The following is an 8,856-nucleotide window of genomic DNA, read 5'->3' on the forward strand; positions in this document are numbered from 1 at the left end:
AATTATCGCGGTATAAGCCATTTGTTTGTTACTTAATGAAATATAGTCACAGACGAACGAGGCAGTTAGTCCAAGTTTGTCGTTTATTGAACGTTCATAAACTACAGCGGCTGTGATGCATCCCAGCAAAGGTAAACAAATGTAAAATAACAGCAATGACTCTAAACCTCTCCTACCTTTTTACTGTCGTTTAATCAACCTGTTGTCGTGGCAACCACCTGCTCCCACAAACCCAGCAGAGATTAGCTAAAAACACAACGGATTCAGTCCGTTAAGATTTTAGGTTTTCAGGCTTCATATTTATTTCTCCTTAAAAAGCCTCTCCTCTCATGAACACAGCTGTGGCTGATTAGCCAATTTAAACTTATGCTCTGCTCATCAGGGTCTTTGAGTCTCTTTATTTTTCTAATGGTACCGAAATGCACAGAAAGGCGCAACACCTTGTATTAACAATAATTACTGAGATTATTAATTTTGTTGGGCCATTAATTTGAACACGTTTTGTTGATTTTATCCTTAATAAGATGTATTGGATCAGAGGACGAGCTGGTCTCAACATCCTGGCGCCGTTCAGTTTGTCACCTACTGCCGAGATCAACTCAAAACCTCCGCCATCGTAATTGAGCACCTATTGATTAAATATGACTGTAGTTGGAAAACAAACATCAGCATTAGCTTACCGTGCAACGTCTGGGCAACCGGAGGATCCTGGACGGACAGCAGCGGTGCATGTCTGAAAGATGGCCTCTGATGTAGATCTCCAAGGCTGGCCACTCTCATTCTCTCAGCTCGATGCTCCATAGAGCTGCCTCTGGATATTGTACTTCACTTACGATGTACAGTAAAGTCTGCTCCTTATAGTTGTATCACAGCTGGCAGCTACGAAGGCGTCCCGAACCTTCAATCGTAAGCCAACTTTAGCGGCCACTTCGTCCAAACTATAAAGCCCCCCGACAGTGAAGCTCTGAGTCCATGAGAGCCGCCAGCTGAAACACGTTCTGTCTGAGCGGCAACACCAAAAATAAAGTCAAGAGTAATAACACTATTTTCTAATGAAGTTAATGAGCTTCAGCTTATTGATAACCCGGTAGTAGGTCGCCATCTTTCTTGAAGCAAAGTACAGGTGACGCTAACCAATCAATAGGGTATATGCCACGAGAGGTGGTGACGTATTTCCGTTTGAATTTATTCCACATAGGTTGGTTCTGGGTCCTGCTTGCTCCTATTGTTTTTGGCCAAAGCTGCAAGATCTGTACCATGAAAAAGACGCAAAACTTAAAATATCTGTGAGCTACTGGTACAACAATCGAGTTTTGTGGTGTGCCTTTGTGTCCAGTAATTAGCCGGCACCATCCAGTGCTTAGTTTTTTTTCATTTTCTAGCTGATCAAGGTGACAGCGGACTGTAGCCAAAACTTAGCCACTACAGCTAACACGCGGTTTTTAGCTGCCTGCTATTTCAAAGCTTGACGATATTGAAGACCCAGCGTCAGAAAGGGGAAGATGGAGGATGTAAAGGGAGTTGTACTTGTTTNATCTGTGAGCTACTGGTACAACAATCGAGTTTTGTGGTGTGCCGTTGTGTCCAGTAATTAGCCGGCACCATCCAGTGCTTAGTTTTTTCATTTTCTAGCTGATCAAGGTGACAGCAGACTGTAGCCAAAACTTAGCCACTACAGCTAACACGCGGTTTGTAGCTGCCTGCTATTTCAAAGCTTGAGGATATTGAAGATCCAGCGTCAGAAAGGGGAAGATGTAGGATGTAAAGGGAGTTGTACTTGTTTCGTTTAGTGGAATAATTTGTTGGAGGAAAATAATGCCGGAGGAAATCCACTGCAACGGGAACAGGCTGAGGACAGAGGCAGCGATTCGGCACAAGGTAAGTGTTGATGCATTTGTGTTATACGGAGTATGAAATTATTTTTAGGCAACTCCTTAGTTTTTGTTTATGTGACAATTATATAAAATACATTTAACATGCAGTCGGAGCGATACCGAGCACGGTAATTTAAAAACAGCCGAGAGCAGCAATGCTTCAAACCACACAAGTAGTCAGATTAAGGTCCAAAACCTTCGCTTTACAACCGTTTAAGTGGCACCGACCCACATAAAAAACCCACAGAACAAATGGTGCAAATCACGTCTTTCCCGAATCCCGAATATATGATTATCTACCTTTGCTGTTTCATAATTATTATCCACGTTAGAGTGAATTTTTCCACTTGACTGCTATAATCTGTTCTTGCGTTACACAACGTAATTTCTTTTTTCCCCTCTGAGATTCTGCTTAGAAAATGAGGTTATGAAGTTACATCCTCCTGCTGCTTTTTGTTTTTAAAATGGTAAATTTAGGTTTGCCTCGATTTTTATAAACTAATGCCTCTTATATGCATCATTTTTGTAATCCCTTGTCCTTTTTCGACGTCGGAGTTGTTGAAGCTACTTCAATAATCCGATAAACGTCGTTAAAGGTTACTGTGGGCAAATACAGCAAGGACCGAGTGAAAAACTCCATCTCTAACACAGAGTGACCTGTGCACCGGAAGCAGGCTATGTGGAAAAAAAATGCAGAAGTGCTAAAACGGAAGTCCGTGGCATATACCCTATTGGGGAAGGTGTAGCCTGATGACATACCTCTCCTCATTTGCATTTATTCTTTTCTAAGTTTTGCGGGGAAATAGAATGTGATAAATAAGAAAATAAGGAAATACTAAATGAATAGAGGCAAATTGGAAACTGGGAAAATTAAGAAATTTTCAAACAAATGTTAAATGAAAAATAGATGAAAGAAAAATGGGTAAATAAAAAAAGGGATATATGAGAAATTGATTAATGAAACTGGGAAATAAAAAATCGGGTTAATGGAAAAAGGAAATTGAAAAATAGTTAAATTAAAAAATAGCTTAATGAAAAATGGGTAAATAGATAAAGGGATAAATGAAAAATGGACAAATGAAAAATAGATAAATGAAAAATAGATAAGAGAAATTGAGAAATAATCTGAAAAATAAATGAAAAAATTGGCTTAATGAAAAAGGGAAATTGAAAAGTGGTTAAATGAAAAATAGATTAATGAAATTGGGTAAATGGATAAAGGGATAAATGAAAAATAGATAAATGAAAAAGAGAAATTGGGAAATTGATAATATGAAAAATAAATATATGAAAAATTGGTTTAATGAAAAAGCTGAATTATTTAACAATTGTATTTATTTCACTCATTTTCTTCATTTTTTGATTTATTTTTACTCTATTTCACCCATTTATTTATTTAATTTTGGCTGAAATGGCTCTCCATACATAATGTACATTGCATTTATTCTAGCATTAGGTAAATGTATCTTGAAGGAGAATAGTACTTAAATAAAAGTCCAACAAGGATATTTATGTAGGATTAAAAATAACTCACCCTGAACTACCATGATAGATATAATGTATGTAATAAAAGTGTGTCATTAATGAAGGGGGAAAAACTCAATCCAGACTTTAAGTAAGTTTAGGGTCTGGTTCAAAGATATATAGTTAAATACAATAAAATTTAATCAAAACTTTTGGAATTGTAATGATTTCTTTTTTTTAGAACAAAAAGTTTAGTTTAAAAACCTTTTTTAAATTAAATAACTCATTTTTGTCTTGTGAACTTAAAAAGTTATTTGCCAAACAAACTTTTATTTGCACACATCAGAAATCTTTTGTTGCTATTTTGGGCCCTGCCCACGACGTCATGTGAGAATCACAAGCAAAACTTTGAGTCTTAAACAAAAACTTAGAACAGCAAGAAAAGATTTATGACAAGCTCAAATAAGTTTATTTTGCAAATATTTTTTTCACTTCATGGGATAAAAATGTGATTTTAATTTTAAAAAAATAAGCAAAACTCAGTAGGCTTTTCTCATGGTGACGTGCATTAACAATTCAATTTTTGCTTTTTTTTTTTCCTGCAGTTCCACATTAAAGTTTGATGCAGCTCTGCTCTCCTGAATGGACCATCGTCATCTCCACTGCAAGTGTAGCAAACAGGCAGCTCTCTTTTTTTTAATAGATTACAGTACACTAAAAGGTTGCATTGTGCCCTTTATATTTTTAATAATGTAATTCTGTAAAGACAAAATATGTCGGATGGTCTAGCTCTGATTTACATAGCTTGCTAAATTGCGGGTTTGAATATTGCAGTACTTTCCTATAACAAAATAGACCTGCAGAATTAAATTACTAATAAAATAGCATAGTTGTATGATATTTTATTAGTAATTTGCTCTATATAGAGATTTTCCTTAGCTTTGATTGCATATCTCACAATTTTGCAATTTATCATTGTTTATTAAACTCTGGCTTTGTCAATATTCTGTCCTAGAATGAGGTTAGATGTGCCCCCTTTTTTTTTAGCACCTGCCCCTTTAGTGGTCTCTGCACAGCCCTGGTGCTGTCAAACACAATCTCATGTGGTGCTGCTCATCCTTCCTCCCCCTTGATTTGTGTGGTGCTGCAGCTAGCAGAGCACAGAGCTGTGCAGATTCAAACTGTGAATTCTCAGTTTAATTAGCATAGCTACCAATGATGACAGATAAACGGTTTCTTGTAAATGATAAGTTGTTTCTCCACCATTAGCACATTTAGCAGTGAGTGAATGAGGCTAATTGACAGTGCTAAGAGCATCCTNAGAAGCAGTGAGTAGTCTCACAGCGCTGAATCAGATCTCACAATGCATTGTGGGAAGAATACATATTTCCTGTGACTTTTCATGTTTTGCTTACATAAAATTATTACTTGTCTGAATTTTTGAGTGTAAATTAAAATCCTTAGTATGAAAATTGAATTTATTTTTAGAAATAAAGAATTACCAACTTTCATCACGTTTTTTTTTTATTTTTATTTTTTTATTTGGAACCATGAGTGAGAACAAAATGTGCGAAGCTTATATTCGTCGGTCTCGGACTGAATTTCACTGATCTGGGATTTAGCCATTACATTTTAATGTTGACTCAGTTCATGTGTATATCTGTGATATCCTTGACAATACTTCAAGATATGTGTGTTTGACCAGCATGGATCTATTTATCAGGACAAATCTAAAATGCTGGGACTAAAGTGATGGGCACACTTTGGCAGGCCCCTTAAAATTTCTGCGGGAATTTTCTAGTTGTTTGTGAAACTCTGGCTTTGTTAATATTCAATCCTAGAATGAGGTTAGAGGTGCCCCCTTTTTTTTTTGAGCACTTTCCCCTGCACGGCCCTGGTGGTGTCAAACACAATCTCATGTGGTGCTGCTCATCCTTCCTCCCCCTTGATTTGTGCCGTGCTGCAACTAGCAGAGCACAGAGCTGTGCAGATTCAAACTGTGAATTCTCAGTTTAATTAGCATAGCTACCAATGATGACAGATAAACGGTTTCTTGTAAATGATAAGTTGTTTCTCCACCATTAGCACATTTAGCAGTGAGTGAATGAGGCTAATTGACAATGCTAAGAGCATCCTACTAGTTCTGATTGGTTGTTTTGGTCAGAACGGTGCATTACTTTAGCCAGCAATAGTAGTTCAGGAAGGAGGTGGAGATTGATTGTTTTCACAGATTATCTGTCTCATAACAAACTGCTATGACATGCGACAGCTTTAACAATTATGGAGAAAACATATTTTTTATTAAAGTGGAGCTTGAATAAAATGCAACTACGTAGGATTTTTGAGAAGTCTGGATTGCTTTATGTGTATTTTGCACGTTGCTTTTGACTGTTGCTCATGGGGAGAGACATTTCAGTAATCTAAAACTAATAGAAAAAATTTACGCAACCTACTTACATACTGGATATGGACTGTTGGATGTTAAATTCATGAGCAGTAAATATTGTGCTAATTATCAGAACTGAACCAAATAAATCAAGGCAGATGCAAGCCTTTAAAATTGTGACGCTTTTTATGGGTCAAATAGACTCAAAAAATTGTAACAGCAGCTGTGCGGGGGGCCCAATCAAAGTTTTGTCAGGGGGCCCAAGATTTCTGGTGGCGCCCCTGCCTACATGTGATGTGTTGTATGAATGACACATTTTTCATGTTTCCCGGTTAATAGACTTGTGACATTAGCTTTATAATGAAACCTTAATAAAATCTGAATGTGTTTTTTTAAATTATAACCTTGTTGTTGGCCTTTGACTTAATGTAAATAAACTAACTTTCCAAGATCAGTGAATTTTTTTTATACAAATGGCTTCAATTTTAGAGTATAGAGTTTTCAGTTACTTCTCTAAAAAGTTTACCACCATTTATTCAAAAATTATATTTGACTTCTTTCAGATTTACAAAAATCCCATTTTACCACATCTCAGCAAATGTAAGACTCATGAGATAGACTTTACTCCCCCTTGCAAGATGAGGGCATTTGAGCACATACGATTTTGCATGCTACTACCATGGAAATCAAACAAGTTCTAGTTTATTAAAATCTGAGATTGTTAGATTATATATTAGGTCATCTGAATGGGAAACAGAAATATGATTACAAGCTCTATTTGTTCAGGAAATGCAACCAACCTGTGTGGATGAGGCTCTCTGTGGACCTTCCCAGTTCAAAGCCTTGACAGCAGTTCCCTCTGGTGTCTGGTGTATGAGTAGCAACAGAACAGGTCAAAATCAGATCTACATACCTAAAACACATTCTGGAAGGATAAAATCACAGAATTTGTCAGCAAAACAAACATTTAGATAGACAAAATTATGTTTATTCACTTGAAAGAGTTAATTTATCAAGTGATTCTGTCTATGGAGTTGGTTGCTAAAAATATGCAACAAGAATACTTCACATGTCTTACAGCAATCCATCCGACAGATCTATTACAGCTAATCACATTGAAATCAAATCACTTTATTTATATCCACACCAAAAAGTGTTAATTTAACTCTTTTTGGAGAGTTAGTACCTTAAAGTATAGTAAAGTATCAGATATCAAATCTCCTGGAGTTAATCATTTAACACTTACTAACACTAATTCAGTGTTAGATCTTAATATTAACTCTCACAGAGTATTTTTTTAACTTCATAAGAGTTATTTGTAATTAATATTAAATAGGTATTTTATTGTTTGATCTTTTAAAAATTCTTTGGAAAATAAACATTTAATAAAGAGGCAATGATTTTCTCAAATGCATTTATTTAAAAATATGCACCATAATTACAAAACATATTACAATGTGGAATAATATGAATGTTTCACATGTCACTTTCATTCACATATTGCTTTTTGAAAGGTCTGACATCAGCAGTGCAATTCAAAATGCAGTATGCTTAATACATTTTTCTTCAATACAATATGCATAAAATTGTTCAAACTACAAGGTGGAGAAAGTAAAGCAAGCAGTTCATGTAATATGATAGAGTAAATTTTCTTTTAACAGGTGGATTGCCAGATATTACAGTACATAACAGACCAACCTGATAATCAGATCCATCGTTTCTTATCAAGTTTATGTTTCTGTTGATAAGAGACAGTTCCTCTCTGCACTCCACCAGAGAGATGTCCACAGATTGTCTTCAGGTTGTTGGGCTGTTCGTGAAGTTTGGCCGGAGACACCATGCTCCTCTACTGCATCGGACCGTCTTCAGTACGACAAACAGTATCGGTCTCTGGTTCATAACAAACAAAAACCATAACAATGAGAAATGGAGTGAAGGAATACATTTTTACTACAACTCTAACAACAAGCCTCCATTACAGAAATGTAGGGTTTCAGAAAAATTAACACTTACATAATCATTTTTGGAGCTTGAATCTTCGAAGAATCCATGGAGGGATCAGGAGGGGGAGGTTAGGCTGACAACTGGCGATTCATCCTCAACCAAACTGGTTCTAATATATACAAAAAGGCAATAAAAAACATGCTGCAAACGTATTTAAGACGACACAACAGTGGGATTAATGCTCTCAAAGTAAACAAAAGTCTTTTACATTTTTTCAAAGGAAAAAAATCGATCAGAAAGGTTGATAAATCTGACCAATATGCATGTAAATGTTCAACATCACGAAAAAACATATTCCAGATTATTACGGATCTGTTCAAGTTAGCCAATAATTTGATTAAATGTTCACCGGCTCAATATTTTTCCAACGCTTATACTCCGCTAACATTCGGCATGCTAAGCTAAAAATGCTAACACCGAGCCGTGTCTATCATACAGGTTGAGCTCAACTCAAAATAATAGTTATAAACCACCACAGAAAAAAATGTCCTACCGAATGCAGTAAATAACTCAGACATGTGGAAAGTAAATAGTCCTGAAATGACTTGGCTTCTGTCGCTTTGCTTCGGTGGGAATCTGTGATTCTGGGGCGGCGGCAGTGAATTAACTCCTTCAGTGTTAGAGCCGCTGGTGGAGTTCAGAGTTAAGAAGTAAAGAGTTATTAATTCCATTTTAACACCTCTGGATTTGATAGGGAAACACTTTGTTTTAACACTGGATTTTAACTACTAATAATATACATCCCAGACAGAATAAACAGAATGTGACTCTATTAGAGTAAAATTAACTCTGCTTTTGCAAAAAGTCTACTAACACCAAAACATTTAACACTTTTGAATTTGCTGTGAGGGACAAAAAATTTAATCCATTCAATCACACATTCCATTTAATCCTTGTTAACATTTAAATTAGTGTAAAAAGTGTGCAGATTACATTGAGTCACTGACTTCCAGCATTCACTCCTCCTGAAACAAGCCACACACTTTACCTTTCCCCCACATGACTGGGAAAACATTACTGTTTGAACAAAATTCTATCAAAAAGGAAAGTAAGTCTACTCTTAAAAGTACACAGGATGTCTGCCTCACAGACTAAAACTGGATGCTGTTTCTACAGGGGAGAAGCCTT

At 36.1% G+C, this 8,856-nt stretch overlaps 1 long non-coding RNA gene across 1 annotated transcript in view; it reads right to left on the reverse strand.

Annotated features, from left to right (window-relative positions):
• Positions 1 to 1,523, reverse strand: part of LOC107834430 (uncharacterized) — a 4,764-nt gene extending 3,241 nt beyond the window's left edge. Inside the window, exon 1 of the long non-coding RNA XR_001660225.1 lies at positions 1,015 to 1,523. This is a non-coding gene — a long non-coding RNA (uncharacterized LOC107834430). The remainder of the gene's footprint in view (positions 1 to 1,014) is intronic.
• Positions 1,524 to 8,856: the final 7,333 nt, after the last annotated feature.

Source organism: Poecilia formosa, unplaced genomic scaffold, assembly GCF_000485575.1.
Source record: "Poecilia formosa unplaced genomic scaffold, Poecilia_formosa-5.1.2 Scaffold620, whole genome shotgun sequence".
Taxonomy (NCBI): Eukaryota; Metazoa; Chordata; class Actinopteri; order Cyprinodontiformes; family Poeciliidae; genus Poecilia; species Poecilia formosa.